The sequence below is a fragment of the Emydura macquarii genome, unplaced genomic scaffold (genome assembly GCF_026122565.2).
Source record: "Emydura macquarii macquarii isolate MOO-44397 ecotype Brisbane River unplaced genomic scaffold, CSIRO-AGI_Emac_v2 contig_2531, whole genome shotgun sequence".
Classification (NCBI taxonomy): domain Eukaryota; kingdom Metazoa; phylum Chordata; order Testudines; family Chelidae; genus Emydura; species Emydura macquarii.
This window is the reverse complement of record NW_027132668.1, coordinates 4,352,453-4,371,066: the sequence shown is the minus strand read 5'-3', so window position 1 is coordinate 4,371,066 and position 18,614 is coordinate 4,352,453. Positions and strand designations below refer to the sequence as shown.

The 18,614-nt window shown below is 41.4% G+C and overlaps 1 long non-coding RNA gene across 1 annotated transcript; it reads left to right on the top strand.

Annotated features, from left to right (window-relative positions):
• Positions 1 to 14,283: 14,283 nt before the first annotated feature.
• Positions 14,284 to 17,886, top strand: LOC137163357 (uncharacterized). Its single transcript, XR_010922695.1, has 3 exons — positions 14,284 to 14,372; positions 14,939 to 15,079; positions 17,114 to 17,886. It is a non-coding gene; the product is annotated as an uncharacterized lncRNA (long non-coding RNA).
• The last annotated feature ends 728 nt before the right edge of the window (positions 17,887 to 18,614 follow it).

Sequence of the window (18,614 nt, the reverse complement as noted above, 5' to 3'; positions counted from 1 at the left end):
AATAACTTCACTCTTCAGCTTCACGTTCACATTTAGTGAATTTCATCAGTGTCAGATGATACACAGTTGTACATGTTCCCTGACTGATAATCTCAAATTCAAATTCAGGTTAATATTATGTCAGATCTCTGGCTAGTTAAAGTTCTTATTGTGTCCCTGCAAAAGAAAATGAAACACCCTGAAATTAGTAATATCACATGATATTATGTGGCTGAATTTCTGAGTTTGTATTCTATACTGGGTGTAGGAAATAGATGTGCATTACCATTTCCCACAAGTGAACACAGAATTGTTTTGTTGTATAAATTCACTCCAGGACAAATCCGTTTTTTCCAGTTTTCATCTTGAAGTGCATATTTGTGGCAAAGTTAAAACTGTAAGAAATGAGAATAATACGTATCTGTTGCTTCTATGAAGTGATGATATTTCAGAAAATAAATAAGAGTTGCTAATGTTTGTGGGGTGGAAATATGCCAGTTTGGCAATTCCTTTAACTCTCAGTTGCTGACAAAATATCTTCCGTCATCGCATCTAAACTTAGCCTAAAAACATTATACCTAGGTATTACATTTCTTTTAAGATTATTGAAGCAATGCTTCAGTTTGCTGTCTGGTTGCATATACTTCGGATGTATATTTCATGAGACCTATCTCATTAAATTTAAACAGCTTTTTATTAAATAGTTCCATAGCTAATAAATAGCACGGAATATCTGTGCAGCCTGAAGTTTAACAAGTAGCCTGTGCTTGTTCCTTTCTAATTAAACTATAGGCAGCACATTCAAATGTTTCAGTACTTAAACATGCAGCATGTACATGAGTTAGAAAGATTTAAACATGAAGGTAGGTTGGCATAGAAATCACAAAACTGTAGAGCTGGCAGGAACTATGTCTAAAAGCACAGTACAAAGGTGTTTACATTTTGATGAATTGTCTAACTATTTTTTTTTTAAATCAGCAGCTGTAACACAAATCATAATGGGCTGATCCAAACCAAGTTAAATCAACAAGAGTCTTTTCACTTATGTCAGTAAGCTTTGGAGCAGGTCCTATGGCTTTGGAAAGTGAACCCTTACAAAAATAAAAGCCAAAATGGTTGAAAGACTGACAATAAAATAAAATAAAATAAAATAAAATAGATCACTTTTAAACTGAAATATAACAGCAAGATATGACTCAATCCTCCCTTTCAATGGCTTGGATGATATTTGTTCAAGCAATAATGATGAGATAGATGTGAGTCCTGCAGAGACAGCTGTCATGGGTTTATATTGGAATAGCAGAATGTTTAAAAATAAGGTAAAGCCAAGAAGACCTTCCCCTTTCTCGCTTCCCCTGCCTCTATCACCTCGTTTAAGGCAGAAAAAGTAATGCTGGGTTTTTCTAAGAAGCCTAAAGGAGATGGGTGCACAGCTCTCACTGGATTTCACCTAATTCCCTTAGGGTATGTCTACATTGCAAAAGAAGACCTGGGGCATAGATGCAGCTGGCCCAGATCAGCTAACAAGTGCTCTTGGGCTCAGGCTGTGGGGCTAAAAAAAATTATAGTGTAAATAATTGGGCTCGGGCTGCAGCCTGGGCTCTGAAACCCTGCCATGAGGGAGGATCTGAGAGCCTGGGCTCAAGCCTGAGCATCTACACTGCAATTTTTAGCCTTGTGGCCTGAGCCCAAGTCAATTGACCCAGGCTCTGAGGTTTGGTGCTGTGGTTTATTTTATTGCAGCATAGCCATACTGTGAAGGTCTTTTGACAATCCCCATCTGAATTTCCAAGGTACCACTTATTCCACTGAAAAAACTAGGATCTAGGGTCTGTGGTAGCCTTTATAAGAGTTCAATTGGCTACTCTCCTGCTTTCAGGAGGAGGGTGTAGGCCAGAAACACAGAGGATGATGGAGAAGAAACTACCGCAAAAAAATCACATTTTAAAAAGTGGAAGTGGAAGTGTCTTCCCAGTGGAAGACAGTCAAAACATTTTGGAAAAAATTACAAAAGGCAAGAGCAAAAGTCTCCAAGTTGTGCTTCTTTGCTTGCCATGTCACTGGCGCTCCCTAGTGTGTATGCGCAGCCTTGATGCTTGCACTTGTGTAGCATATCTTTGAGACTTGCTAAATCTCACAAATATAACTTTTTTATATTTAGGGATAACGGCAGGGTGATTTGATATGCAGAAAACAAAATCTGGAATAAAATAATATTTACTGTGAGAACTCATGTCCAGAAAGAGACAATGACAGAGTGTTTTTTAAAGGGTGATGAATCCTGTATGTTATATGAAAGACAGCAGTACACCATCTGTAGTTTGCATTGGTAAGAGACTCTTTACATACCTGGAAGCCAGATCAGAATTATGCTTTTTCCAAGACCCTCCTACCACCAGCCCATGAATCATCCTTTGTACTGGATGCAATACACATCTGAGATTCCTTCCTGTCCGATGTGAAATTTTGTATTAAGGTTGTACATACAGTAGGAGAAGAAACAATAAAAAGAAGTTCAGTAGTTGATCAAGGATTTTGCAACAGGAGCTGGGGAAGAGTTGGGTGAGACCAGTATTCAGATAAGTGTTGTTATGCAAGTTAGTTACACAAATTACTTCCACCTTTATGAACAATGACTAAAGTTTTGCGCAAGCAATAATCTTCAATATCCTGGCTGCTTTGGTGCTCGGTCATTAATTCTAATGTCAAGACCAGCCCAATGTGCCTTGAGGACAGAGCTGAGACAGATATTGATGGTACAGTCTCATCAGGCATCAGGCAGTTTGAGTGCATCTGGAGCAGATGGGATGTGTGAGAAGTAGAGAGTTCAGATGGTGAAGATGAAGGAAACACAGCAGTGGGTAAGTGATGAGATGGCATCCATGCCCCAAGAGACGAATTCATGTGCTGAAACAGGAGCAGACAGGGTGCTGGAACAATTTGTGTAGTGCAGGTGCTGAGGGTCATTGAAGCAAACTGGAAACCCTGTATATGATAGAAACCACTTCAAGCCAGGCAGCATCCCCAGCACCCCTCGTTCCAGCACCCATCGGAGCAGATGTCAGTCAAGACAGCTTGTATGGTCATTTGGTTGTTGATTCCATATCATGGGTTCACAGGACCTCAGACTTGTCAGACAACCTCACAGTGAAGTTCAGCATTGCCACTCTTAAGCATTTCTTCAACGGAGAAGATGACATTTGGAGGCAGGCAATCCCACCTGATGAAAAAAATTAAAAGAAAAACTGGCTGGAAGGAGCCAGAGGTTCAGTTTGTTACTGAAATAGCACATTGCCAGATAGAGTGTCTCTTTTTAAAAAAATAAAAATCCTGTTTGACAATTACAGATTCTCTTTTTAAATCAAACTTTGAGAGGGACCCTGAATGAAAGTGCAGGACAACTGTGCTCTGTCACCCAGATCAGGTGGGTCTTCTGAGAAAGACAGAAAGGGTGGAGAGTCTCTCTAGACAGGGAAGTTCTAGGTAGACAGGAGGTCCATGAGGGAGAACCCTAGCAGCCTGCCTGCTCAGAGAATGGAGCTTGCTCATGCTGCAGTTACGTTTGTCGTGATTTTACTTTCAGATCAGAGGAAAACCCCAGCAGGGTGAGGCTGGGCAATTACCCGTGTGTGTGCTGAGTTCAGTTAGGAGGGATCCCACCTCGTTGTCCACACATGCTCCACTCTCTGTTGAAAAAATTGTTTCCAAACACTCTGACTTGACCAGGCTAGCTGCTGTTGGTCATGCTGTGAAAAGGCTAAGTAAGTTATTCAGTCTGACAATGCAAATGCCTTGTTATGTCAACTGCATACAAAGGATGTAGTGGCTCCCCGGAGGGTAAGGCTGTAAACTGTGTATTCTTGAGCAGGAATCATAGCAGCCTTTGCCTGGGGAAAAGCTTGAGCTGACCTTTATTATCTGAGTGTCATTGAATTAATACTGCCAAACCCAGGAAGGCGATGAGATTTTTTGACCAAATAATGTGTGCACTTTGCTTTAAATGATAACGGAAGGATGGAAAAGGAAGGAAAAAAGGGGAATAGACTCAGAATGACTAGAGCATGAGAGACAGAGGGAATAAAGAGGGTGATAGGAAGAGGTGAAGAGGGTGGATAAGTGTGGGGCACCTGGGTTAAGGCAGAGGTCAAGAGCAGCTAGGCAGAGGGAGAGGTTCCAGTGAGTTTTAAGAAAAGGGAGAGTGGGAGAAAAGGACAGGAAGTAGGAAAATGGTAGGAGGAAAAGAGAAAGGGGCCCATACAGAAAGGAATTTAAACAAAGCAACGTTCAACATTGCAACACCTAACTTTTAGGCACCTAGAAAATCTCAGGAACAACAATGGGATCCACAAAGCCTGAGTTATGTGCCTAGGGTCCTTATGCCATGAATGGGGGGAGATAGGTGTTTTAGACCACAATCCACAAAAGTCAGCACATTAGGCAGAGAGCTGCCTAAAATAGCCAATGGGAGTTGCCAACAAGAGGGGTGCATCCAAAACCCAACTCCCTCTCAAGGCAGTAAATCTACATCTGAGCTGCAGGGACGTGACTGTCTCTGCGAGCAATCCAAACCAGGAACCCCTCTCCTGGAGTCAAGCCGCTTAGGTCCCTAAGTCATTTCCCACTCCACAAAAAATGGCTGCAGAAGGAGAATGTGGTGTCTACCTTACAACTTAGCTCAGTGGTTAGAACACTTACCTGGAATGTGAAAGATCAACATTCAATTCCCCCCTGTGCTTAATGAGGAGAAAGAATCTGAACAGGGGTCCCCATCTCTCAGGAGGGCACACTAAGCACTGAGCAACGGTATAGTCTGATGTGGTGCTCCCATAATCTCTGCTGGTAAAGTTGTTCCACTTTGGATAAATACATGAAGAGTCATTGGGCCAGAGAGAGAGAGGGAGAATGACTCTGTAGCCTAGGGCATGCACGTTGGAGATCCTGGTTCCAGTCCCCCTGCTCTAGCCACTCTAATTATTATCCATAGTGGAACAGCTTCAGCAGCAGAAATTATGGGAGTCCCACATCAAAATATCCAATAGCTAAGTGGTCAGAACACCATCTTGTGATTCCTGTTCAAATTCTCTCTCACCCCTTAAAGAGGGGAGAGTTGAACCTTGGTTTCCCACATCTCAAATAAGTGCTCTAACAACTGGGCTAAATGTTACAATGTGGGCAGCACTACCACCACCTTCTCTTCTGGTGGCCAGAATTTGAATGGGAACCAATTTGGTAGGGTGTGCTCAATGGCCTTCCCCAAGATCAGGTCTCGCAGGGAAGACAGGCCAAGGAGCACTTACATCCTCCTATTTGTGTATCACACTGGGGCTTAGAGAGATTGACATCAGACTTCTAGCGTAAGGCAACAGCACACATTCCCAGATGCAGAAACTATACTGATGGCAGCAAAGTCACTGCTTCCAGATCGATCTTTCTGGATCGATTGAGTGGTCAGTACAGACCCGCTCAATCGATCAGGAAGTTGACACAGTAAAACCACCCCCTCAAGCGGCGTAGCGCTGCATTGACGGGAATGCAGTGAAGACGGTGTGCAGAAGGGAAGCACAGCTTGCGTAACTCCCGTCGACTGTCGCTGAATCTCCGCGTAAGTGTAGACCAGGGCTTAGGCACCTAGAGAATTTTTACAGTGAGAGTTTAGGTGCTGACAGGGTTTGGCAGTCGCTGATTGGGGGTTTTGTGGATTGTAGGGGTGTCGAGTAGTTTTGTGGACTTGGGCCACAGTTCATAGTAGAGCTGGCCAGAACATGGAGTTGCGTTTTGAGGAAAATTTCGAGAGTCTGAAGTTTCTTTTCCCTCCACATCAGGAGGGAAACATTTTTTTCCAAATTTTCTTCAAAAATGGAAATTCTGGGGAAAAAATAGTTTTGGAAAACTGAGATTTTGTAACAAAATTTCATTTTGTTGAAATCTACACAATTTCATGAAAGATTTCCATTTTGAAAAAGCTGCATTTTCCAGTGGAAAACTGTTTTGTCAAAAGAGTGTCTGACCAGTTCTACTCAAAACCAGAAGAGCTGAGAGGAGAAGATGAAGGGGAAAAAGGAAGAAATAGGGTTGAGAAACACTGGAAGTTGGAGAGGAGTTTGGAGGAGGTAAGATCAGAAAGGGAAAAAATATCCAAAGAACAAGGTGAAAAGGGAAGGCACAACAGACATGATCTTACCTTCTGCTCTCTTTCAGAAGCAAAGGAAATATCGTTCTATAGGCCGTTTTGTACGTTCCTCAGTTAAACCTTGATCCAGCAACACACATAGCATGTGTTTAACTTTAAGCATGAGTAGTTTCTTAAATGTTCTTAAATGTTCTTAAATGTTCTTAAAAATTCTTAAATGTTTGGCTGGATTGGGGCTTTAAATTGAATTGGTTTATACCTCCCAAAATAGACCCATTCCTCTTTTTGCAATGATCCCAAGTATGCAGACTGATGCAATAGAAAGTGAAGCTGAAAACTAGAACAGTCAGTGTGTCTAATCTAAACGGCCATTATTCACTGCACACAGCCTACATACAGATGAATGTTGAGTGGTGTGCTGCCACTTTTTTGATCTATAGTGCATTAAGCAGACTGTGGTTGGAAGACTTTTATTAGAGAGATTGTGTTGCAGCAAAGCATTTTAGCCACTTTGGGGATGGCTCCATTGGGAGCCTAAATCTTTGCATCTTTAAGCCAATGCTGTTTGTGTAAATCCCTTTTGTTCTACTATTTGTTTGAATAGTTTTATTGATTTTTTTTTCTTCTGAGATGCACAGCATATTCCAAACAGAGCATCTGGGGGAGCAAAATGGAGGAAATGAAGCTATCCAACACTTTACCCATTCCAAGGCACATCCGACAGGGGTCACTGGAACAGTAAGAGAGCTGCTAGTTGAACCAACTCTCACCGAAGTCAGTGGAAAGACTTTTGCTGACTTCAGTGGGAGCTGGATTAGGCCCACAGAGTCCTGTAGTCAGACAATCCCATATAAATACTTGTTTGACCACAGTGCTTCTATCATTTATTTCAGACATCTATTGGTCAGGTTTCAGAACATACTTTCTAATAAGAAAATTCTCCACATTTTACTATACAATACATCTGTAGGATTAGGTCATTTACTCCACAGATCTAGTTTTATAGTAAATCTAGAATACATTTCAATGTGTGGTATTTTAGTCTTTTAGGGTCAAATTCTGCTGGCAGTTGTAAGTCCAATGGGATCATTGCTGTCACATCTTGGGGGTGGTGGGTAGAGTGTTTAGAGAAATTAACCTGATGTAGAGCTTATGCTTGTGTGTGCAGAACAATGGCAGGACTGGGGCTTGCCTGGAAGTTCAGGGAATTACAGCAGAACAGGTAGAGGCCAATGTAGGGACTGGGATGGTGTTTTGTCATCTCATTCCTAGATACAGAAGGATAAATACGGTACTTCAGAACATCCCAATGAAGTGATGCCAAGAAACATATGTGATGGAGTGTGCTGGTCTGGGAAGGGTTAATCAGCCCTGCCCTGTTGCACCTGCAAGTTCTGTCAGGCATGGAGGGGCACGCAAAAGGAGAATGCCAGGTCAGTGGAGAGGAGGGCTGGACTGGGGGCTGGGCTGGCTGAGCAATACTTTGGGGGCAGATGGAAGATAATGGAGAATGCTGAAACCAGACCAGAAAAATGATGGCGAGAGCAAAGGGGAGGACTGGTTACAGGTTAGGAAAAAGGAAAGGATGGACATGCCAGAGCTAGAAGAAGAGATAGCAGGCAGAAAGTCAGGAAAGAGTAAAGAGAAAAATCAGATTGCTATAATAATGAAGTCACTAGTCAAAGATGTGAAGTGGGGGAATATAAACCCTCCAAGAGTGGCTTATAAAAGACACTGGAAATATAGAAAGAGTTACAAAGCTACAAGGAGCAGAGCTATTAATAGAATGTGAAAGCAAGGAACAAGTGTGGAAACTATTAAAGATTAAAATGCTAGGAAAACTGAAAGTAAGCTGCCAACTGCCCAAGTATCTGATGGAGACAAGAGAAGTTGAATATGGGGTGCTGATCAAAATGATTGAAGATAAAGTAAAGCAAGGCAGAGAGGGAATGATCAGGTACTATATGCTAAGCAGCTAACTAGCAAGAGAGGAGGGTAAAGAGAGCCTGTCAACAGCTGTGCTAGTTGCATTTAAAGGAGAAACCCTTCCAGAGAAGGTAACAATTAGATAACAGATTTTTTTTGGACAAAACCATACATTCCACTTGCAGTGAGGCTTGGACATGTGGCAAAAGATATGTAAAGGAAAAATTAAATGCAATAAATGTGGAAGGAAGCCCTCCTATGACAATTGTGTGGATTGGACAAAATTAAAGTGTAGCAACTGTGGAGGAAAGCACAGTGCAGCATACAGTGGCTGGATACCAACAAAGCATGCAAGAGAAACAAAAGTTACAAATAGCATATTGTATGTGGAAGCTTCTAGGAGGCATCATAGACCAAAGGGGAAAGAAGAAAGGAAACTCAGTAAGGAGAAAGAGAAACACACAACAGAATAAATCAAAGGTTATGACGACTGGCAGGGAAAATAGGAGAAGACATATTATGTATTGACAAAGAGAAGTATATAGCTTTTATGAGTGAAGTAATAAACTGCACATCACAGACAGGAGAAAAAACAGAGAAATGAAAATCAGTTAAAGCAGCAAAAAAAGTACCTACGTGTGAGCAACTTATTAGTAGAATGACTCCACACTTTAAGCAAAGGAAATACTGAAGGACAAGTAAAACTATATTATTTACTGTTAGAATGTATATAGCCTCTGAAAACATCTACTCACTATGCAGTGGCAGTCAAAAAAGCTAACAGAATGTTGGGAAACATTAGGAAAGGGATAGATAATCAGACAGAAAATATTGAATTGCCTTTTTATAAATCATCCACATCTTGAAAACTGCATGCAGATTTGGTTGCTTGATCTCAAAAAAGATATATTGGAATTGGAAAAGGTACAGAAAAGGGCAACAAAAATGATTAGGGTATGGAAATAGCTTCCATATGAGGAGAGATTAATAAAACTGAAATTTTTCATCTTGGAAAAGAAATGATAGAGGTCTATAAAATCATCACTGGTGTGGAGAAAGTAAATAAGGAAGTGTTATTTACTCCTTCTCAAAACACAAAAACTAGGGGTCACCAAATGAAATGAATAGGGACCAGATTTAAAACAAACAAAAGGAAGTATTTCTTCACACATTGTACAGTCAACCTCCGGAACCCCTTGCCAGAGGATGTTGTAAAGGCCAAGACTATAACAGGGTTCAAAAAAGAACTAGATAAATTAATCAAGGATAGGCAGGGATTGCTGTTTGCCAAAGGCTGGGAATGAGTGACCAGATGGATCACTTGATGATTACCTGTTCTGTTCTTTCCCTCTGTAGCACATGGCTTTGGCCACTGTCAGAAAACAGGAAACAGAAAACAGGGCTAGATGGACCATTGGTTTGACCCAGTACGGCCATTCTTATGTAGGATGGGAAGGGACCTCAAGATGTCTTCTAGTCCAGTCCCCTGCACTCAAGGCAGGACCAAGCATTATCTAGATCATCCCTGATAGTGTCTGTCCAACCTATGCTTAAAAATCTCCAATGATGGGGATTCCACAACCTTCCTAGGTCATTTATTCCAGTGCTTAACTACCCTGACAGTTAGGAAGTTTTTCCCAATATCCAACCTAAACCGCTCTTGCTGCAATTTAAGTCCATTTCCTCTTGTTCCATCCTCAGAAATTAACAGGAACAATTTTCTTCCTCATCCTTGTAACAACTTTTTGTGTACTTGAAAGCTGTTATCATGTCAATCTTCTCTTCTCCAGACTAAATAAACCCAGTTTTTTCAGTCTTCACTCATAGGTCATGTTTTCTAGACCTTTAATCATTTTGTTGCTCTTCTCTGGACTTTCTCCAATTTGTCCACGTTTCCTGAAATGTGGCGCCCAGAACTGGACACAAAACTCCAGATGAGGCCTAATCAACATGGAGTAGAGCAGAATAATTACTTCTTGTCTTGCTTACAACACTCCTGCTAATACATCCCAGAATGATGTTTGCTTTTTTTGCAACACTGTTGACTCATATCTAGTTTGTGATCCACTATGACTTCCATATCCCTTTCTAGGCAGTCATTTCCCATTTTCTATATGTACAACTGATTGTTTCTTCCCAAATGGAGTACTTTGCAGTGAATTTCATCCTATTTACTTTAGACCTTTTCTCCAGTTTGTCCAGATCATTTTGAATTTGAATTTTATCCTCCAAAGCACTTGCAACTCCTCCCAGCTTGATATCATCCACAAACTTTATATGGTAGTAGCTTTCCTAAATATTGAAACAGCATATGAGATGTTATGGAGAGAAGGCTTATTGCATAAAATAACATTCAGGAGCATAAGAAGGAAGAATATATAGGTGGATAAAGGATTTCTTAAGTAAAAGAACTGTGCAGGTCAGAGTGGGGAAAGCCTACTCTAACATATATACAACCACAAATGGCACTCCATGAGGGAGTGTCATCAGCCCTACCTTATTTAATGTAGTGATAAAGAAAAAGGATGTGTGCAGGAATAGCATTTCCTTATTTGCAGATGTTTATGCTATATGGGCTAAAAACAAAAACCAGGAAATAGCTGAGAAGTGAATTAAATAAGCACTTAAGAATGGGGAAACATAAGGCTTTAAATGTTCAGTTCTCAAAACTAAAGGAATGATAGTCACTAAAAGGAAAATAAAAACATTGTAAACTGTCTCTATGGGGACAGCAAATACATATAATTAAAAGGTACAAATTTCTGGATGTGACATTTGATAGCAAGTTAACATGAAAGGATCACATTGAAAATATTGTAGAGAAATATAAAGGTAAAAATCAGTCTACTTAGAAGTATTTTGGGAACCCCCGAGCGCATATAAGAAACCAGTGGTAGTGCTTTGTAGAGCATTAATAAGACGGATCATTGATGACAGATACCAAGCATTTATTTCAGCATCAAAAACGAACCTAAGGGAGCTAGACTCAATCCAAGCCCAGGCATCACTCCTTGCATGTGTTGCCTTCATCACGACCCCTCTGTATGTAACACAGATAGGTGCTGGTGAAATGCCTTTAGCATTTAGAATGAAATTATTGAACTTAACCTTTTGGGCAAGTCATGGGAAGATGGAAACACTTAACAAATATGAAGAATGCTGGGAATTCAGTTGACAACATGGGGGAAAAAACAAAAATGCTTCATGTTCATAGCATAAAAGTATTGAGAAACAAACTAAGAGAAAAGAAAGATCTAAAAGAAATTAGCATATATAGCCCTGGGAAAATGCATTATAGGCAGAATATCACCCTCCTCGTACCACCAATATGAATGTGGAACTATATAATGAAATTTTGTGTGTGTGCGAGTAAGAGAGAGAGGGAAAGATTGTCAAATATTTACAGATGGGTCAAAAGATGAGAAAGCCAGGAGACTAGGGAAAGCATTCTGCATCCCAATACTTGGAATAAAAAAATCCATTTGACTATCAAATTTTGTAGCTGTTAAAAGAGCCAAACTAGCAGGGATAATATTGGAGTTATAGTGGATACTGACTGTGCGATCTGCCTCCATTGTCATCTTGTCAGATTCACCATCAGGATGACTGGCAATGAAAAATGGGAGTTCAGATAGCAGAAATGATATAATTAATGACAATATTGTCATTAACAACAGAATTGGCCCAGACGGGAGAAAACATTGAAATGGATCACAGCACACACTGGGAGATCAAGAAATGAGGAAGCAGACTAAGTAACAAATGAAAAAGTTAAAATAGAGATTCCTTTAAGTAAACTGGAGTTTAAAACCCCAATTAAAAATGAACTAAGAGAGGACTGGCAGGATGTATGGACAAAAGAAACATTGGAGAAAGATTTCATGAAGCATGCCCTAGAATTGAAAATGCTGAAATACTGCAAAAACCTAAGAGAAAGAATGAGATAGCTCTACTCCAGATACTTACTAGACACTGTGGCTTAAATGGTAACTTGTCTTTAACTAATAAACACAAAGATGGGCTATGTGAGGCCAAAGAATCAGTCCACTAGAGTGAAAAGATTGTAACACGGAGAGCGGGATTTTGTATGACAAACTCAGACACCTAAAAGTGACAAAGTTTACAATAAAATACCTAGTCAGAGCATCAGGAAAATAGGGCATCTTTAAGGAAGCAATATTACAATTTTTTTTAAAAACAGGAAAGAGAGAGCGCAAGTGAGACTAACTATATATCAAGAAATCCAGCACCTGGCAGTTATAGACTGGGAATGTGTGACTCTGCCATGCCATATAATACAAGAAGCAGCAGCTGAGAGGACTTGTGCTTGCTTCCTGAGGGAACTCCTGGCTCGGACCCAACCAGATACCAGAACACCCACTGACAGAAGGTAGAACTGGTGTGGGCTGTTGTGTTCCCTTTATTATCCCGTTTACTGTTCTACTCAGGAAGGGCTTATGGTCTGAATGGGACTACCGCAGTTAAGCCCCTTTCCACAGGGAATGACCACACCCTTAGTAAATCTGTGTTATTTTCCCCTACTGGAGTCTATGCAGTGATTTGTCAGAAGCCTATAAGCAACATAGCTAATGTGTGACCATGTCCTTGTTAGCCTAAAATCCTTTTTGGATTTTATTCAGTGTTGATACTGTGGACTACATCCTGAGCTAATGTAAATAGCTGCAGCTCCATTGACTTTGCTGGGCCCATTTACACCAGAGGATCTCACCCACTCTGTTTTTATTATTTGAGAAATATGAAGCATGGGAGCGCTCAACACAAAGCTTTTTTATTGCTGATATGTATGTTAGTCAAGCAACATTGGATAGTGGTTTTTGCTCTTTTCGTTATCTAAAATGCTGTACTATATGCTGCTATTTGACAGGGAGAATCAGGATTATGTAGGTATTTATATAGAATGGTTATGCCATGCATTTTCTGGCATGCTTTTTATAAAACCTGTTCTTTGCAAAATAGCCTTATTTGACTAGTAAGTGTGGTTAAATTTAATGTTAATGTTAACCCTTTATTTAGAACTGTTTAGTTATTTGACACTATTATTCTAACAGCTGCTCAAGGTAGAAGCAGCACAGATGCTTTATTTTGTATTATAAAAATCTTACAGCTCCGGATATCAAAATCAATCATTCATTTGTACCTTGGCTGATGGCTGTTGATGGTCTCAGGTAGGGATTTTGCAAATTCTCTAAAGAGCTCAGGCAAAAAAGGATTCTTAGTTGTCAGAAACTGACGACAGTCTTTTGATAACCCATTATTGATTTATAAGCACCCTTCACAGCTATCACAAAGCTGTGCAAATAAATAAGATAAAATCAAATGTAAATAAGCAAAAAAAAAAAATGGTTTGACTTTTAAAAACACTGAGCGAAGCTATTTGAACAAATAATTAAAATTAAAAACTAGAGATTAGTGAAAACTCTGGTCAAGGTTTTAAAACTTTTCACTAGACAGTGCAAACAGCACCACTCACTATTAATTAACCTGCTGGTGGAGCACAAATGAATAAATGTTTCTCCTTGTAGCCTGCTCTTAAAGGTCCATAACCTTGAGCTCTGGTGAAATATTCAAAGGCGTAAATCCCAGGAGGAATGGAAATCAGGAGTTTCTGCTACTGATATGCTTTGCTACCTTGGGTTTGTCACAACATTTCTGCATGTAATCTCTCCTCCTCTATCCCCCCCCCCCCATTTGCAAAATGGAATTTTCTCTCTCTCCTAAGGCTACCTGCTCTATCTGTAGGTCCAACAAGGGCAAAATGATAGAAGTATTCTGTGCCCAAATGAGGGATACAGGACCTTCTTTGACCTTTCCACTGCTCACTTAGAAACAGACATCTCTCTATTCTTGGCTGACAACTCAGGGTATCCACCTCACGAAATAGCTTCAATGGTACTGATGCATCCTGCTTCGGAACACCAATAGCTAGCAAAGAAGCAAGCTCTTCCTAGGGCAATTTAGAATACCTCACAAAATGTGCAGGTGGAAGGGATTTAAGCTTTTTCAAGCCCACTGTTAACTCCTCCCCAACACATGACAATTTCATCTTTGTCTGTTGATGTGGTATGTACCCCACCCAGGCTCTGAAAGGATAATGTGGACCTGAGAGGCCAATCATGCTACTGGGCTGCACCTGGAGCATGGGCTAGGCTTAATTACAGATGAGTCCCCGCCGGGAGAGGAGCTGGGTGGTTAGTTTAAACAGAGGAAGTTTGGAGCAAAAGTTTGCTACAAGGACAGAAAAAGGAACTCTGCAGTTACTCTCTGGGATTAGAGCAGAGGAATACTGGAAGGGTCAAGGAGGAAACCCAGGGAGAGAGTAAGTCCTGGGATCTTCTCCTCTGTAGTAAAGTCTGGGAAGAGACCAGGAGTAGCCAGTTGGGTGGAGCAGGCTGCAGTGATGAGTATGATAATAGGATGGGATTGGGACTTGGGGATGTGTTCAGCTGAGGAACAGACAGAGAGGAAAGGTCAAGACTGAGGGGGTTGAAGAGGGTTTACACTTGGGATTTTATTTGGGAGATTCCAGGGGAGGGCCCTGTGAGTCCTGGCCCTGAGAGAAAGGCATACCTAGAAAGATTGTGGGGAGAAGGCCTGAAAAATATATTACAGTAGGAAGAAGTCCAGGAAGGAAACAGTGAGGAGTCCTGCAGAACAGACTGACTGCTGGTTATAGGACCCCTGGTCTGGCATCTAGTGTAGAGGATGGGACTGGGTTCCCCCTTGGGCCTCTGGTAAGGTGGCATAAGGCTCTGAGTAGGGGATAAAGATGATGGAGAGCCCTGAGAGACGTGTCTTGGGACCACAGTGCACTGAGGCAGGGCTGAAGACCTTTTAGAAGGACATCAGATGGTTTATTTGTTGAACTTCCTGTTACCCTGGAAGGTGTGAGATGAAAATGTGACTTGGCTGGAGGATCAAGTCATGAGATGAGAGACCCCTGCAGTCCTGGAATGACATGGAGCAGGGATCAGTGGAAAGGAAAGGGCCTGTTATGCCATGCTCTGCCAGAAAGGGGTGTTCCAGGTGAGTTCCCACCTCTCCAGTCTGTGAACGGACATTTGTTCTAGATGAATTTGACTGTTTGGCTACTAAAACAATGACTGAGCCTGGGTAAAATAGTCAATACAGGCAATCTGCTTCCAGAACACTGTAAATGGGGAGCCTGTAGAGGGATTATGAAAACTCCATTCTAGAGTCATGTCTGTAGCGGCTCGGGTCAGGTCTCATCCAGAGACCCTGATTCTGGTTAATTTTCTGTGGAAGGCTACATAAAGTATCATTTGAGTGGAAGACTCTCATATCTGGAGCCTGAATATCCTCTCACTTTGTAATTCAGGTGGAACTCCACTGAAGTCAAAGGCGTTACACTATCATGAAAACAACAAAAGTCAGAGGAGAATCTGGTCCTTGTTTTCTGCCCAGAGATGTATTTATTTAGAAAGACTGAGAAGAAAATTTGTCTGGCAACTTACATTACAAGAGCTCGAAAACCAGTGGTTTAGAGTCAGTGATAAAAACCTTGTGAGAACAGTTTTGGATTTTGAGTTTTCCAGGGCTTTGGATTTAAAACTTCAGACATGGCATGTGCCTAATGTTTGCTGAGGAACATGGGGGTTTAGAGAGTGGAGCAGCCTGCAAACTGACTGATTGACAGCAGAGGATCAGAGGGCTCCAGATACTGACTCGTAATTCCTGTGTCTAAGGCTGTCATGGTGGCTACTTGGAGTAGGCACTGCCTCCTTGTTATGTCAGATTCAGTATGGGTCAGATCTACAAAGGTATTTAGGCACCTACAGTTGTTGATAGGTGCTTCCTGGGAGATTCAGAAGTGCTCAGGTGAGAGGGATCTAATTCCCATTGTCTTTCAAGGGGTGTTAAGTGCCTAACCTGCTGCTCTAAATGGTCAGTTTTGCCTATCCACTGCTGAGGCCAACCCTGATGTGACAATCACACATCCAAATCATGGGTTAGATTGTGCCTTAAAAGTATAGGCTGTCCTGTAAGGTAGTCTGGAGCGGTTAGGCTACAGCAGCAGCCCCCAGGAAGTACTCTGAATTTCTCCCAGCATCTTCTGGGATGCATAAGTGTCTTTGCCTCATTGGATACAGTGTGAATTCCACTGCACATCAGGTGCGCACTTTGCTGGCTGATGCAGCAGGCATGGCAGAGCCATGTTATTAGTGCCATTGTTAGTAGTAGCTGTGTGCAGTGCCTGCATTCCCTAGCCGCCCTGGCATAGGAGCACAAGTCATGGTTCCTCACAATCTCCTCTTCCCTCCTGCTGCCCACCCACCCCCTCCCCTATTTGCACCTTTGTATGGTTGCACCTGCACAAGCCATGTTATGGTTCTAAACTGGCCCCAAAAGGTTGCCTAACTTCCAAACATCCTCATCTGTATTCTCTCCCCTTAGAGAGACAAGGTGGGTGAGATAGTATCTTTTATTAGACCAACTTCTGTCTCTCTCATCTTAGGCTCTGTGTAGCTTGAAACCATGTCTCTTTCTTCAGGCCTGGGAAACTTACTCAGTGTCACAGCACAGCAAGGTGGAACAGATTGTTTAGCGTAAGCAGCTAACACACATTTCAAGGGACTCTTCCAGGTGAAGTGGTCCATTAACACCTCTCTAGTCATAGAGGGGAAAGGTGGGGGGGAGGGGTTAGTGTGTTGTAATAAGTCATAAATCCAGTGTCTTTTTATTCAGTCCATGATTTTTAATGTGTGAGACACTGGCAAACCAGCTAACCTGTGTATGACTCATAACTTAACAAGAGGCATTACAACTGTAATATCAGGACAACTCACTTGTATGTGACTATCAAAGATGTACTAGACCAGAAATCACTAACCCATTCATTTGTCATAATGGAAATCCGGGTAAATGCTAAATGTTTTTCTCTGTGTACTTGTATCCTGTTAGAAGTTTACCAACGTAACCAAATGAGCTTTTAGATGCTAAATCTTTTTAATGTCTTAATTGCCTTACATTATGTATGCACCTGTGTTCAGTTAACTTTAAGATCAAAGAAACTAATAATGTTATCCATATTGTCTTCAGTTTATCTCTCCCTGTTACAGTGAATGACCAACTGTTGCCTTATGTAAATCAGTGTAACTGGATTACCCGTGTATGCTTAGGAAAGAGAATGTTAACTTCGAAGTGGTGGGTCAGCGTGTGCTCAACAAACAGGAGTCCTCAGTCACCTGCTGTGCTCAAAACATTTGACAACCTGGTTCAGCTATAAAAGAGAAACCTCAGGCCTGATCCTACATTTCTCTAGTCTGCTGAACAGGGAAAGGTTTAAACTGTGGGACTAGTATCTCCAAGTAGCTACTTGGAATACCCTGGGAAATGCCTGGAAAGATTCTAACAGACTCTACACAGCTAAGCTGCCATTTGGATTCTAACCTATTGGGATGATACGAGAGAGACTTTTGCAAGCCAGCGGACTCATCCAGCACAGCTACAAATCTGATATAAGGACCTTCCAAGCATCTGTAATGTTTATATAATCTTTTAACCATTCAATAACACTTTTCTTTTATTAATAATTTTTAGTTAGTTTACTAAGGATTGGCTGATATTTGGGTAAGATCTGAAATGTATATTGGCCTGGGGTAACTGTCTAATCCTTTGGGATTGGTAGAACCTCACATATAATGAAATGGGCTTTCAGTAAACTCTTACTATATTAGATGAATTTGTCTGGATGGGAACCAAGGGCTGGAATGCCTGAAAGGGACTGTTTGGCTTATTATTAACCAGTATGGTGTTACAGAAGCTCTTTTTGTTATTGGTTTGGTGACTGTAATTATAGAATAAACCACCAATTTGGGGGGATTGTCTGCCCTGTTTCTTGCAGTTTGCCTGGAGGTGGGATTCTCAGTGTGGCCCATTTCAGACACCCGGTCACAGTGCGTAGCAAAGTTATGAGTTTAAGCTCCCAGGCTCATATTTTGAAGGTGTTGTGCAGGTTTCTTTTGAGCATGAGGACTGAGAGGTCAGGTATAGAGTGATCGCTTTGTGAAAAGTGTTCACCCACAGCAGATACGTTTTTTGTCTTTTTCTGTGTGAGTTAATGCAAGAACATAGTGAAATGAGACAGCGTTGCTACAGGGACATTTAGTTCACTGTATGAGGTGTGCCACATGTTGTGATATAGGTATGTATAGGACCCATGGATTTTGAAATGTGTTGTGGGAGGTATTGATCATTGTAGCAGTGGAGAGCTGTCTACTGGTTTTGTCTGTTCTAGCAGAGTGTGGTGCTGCTTTTAGTTGGTGTGTTCTGGTCTGTGGGGAACTTTCTTCTGATGATGAGCTGAGAGATGTTGGATGGTTGTTTGAAGGCGAAAAGAGGGACTTCAGGAAAGATTCCTTTCAGGATTTGGTCCCCATTGACTATGGGTTGTAATTCTTGCACCTTAGTGACCGGAAGGAGCAGTGAGCTGGAAATAAGCTGTGCCATGCGATTCTTTAAGCTTTGCTGAAAGGTACTTCAATAACTCATTTTTGTGCTTTGTCTTTTGAATGCAATGGGATAGGTTTCGCATACCTTA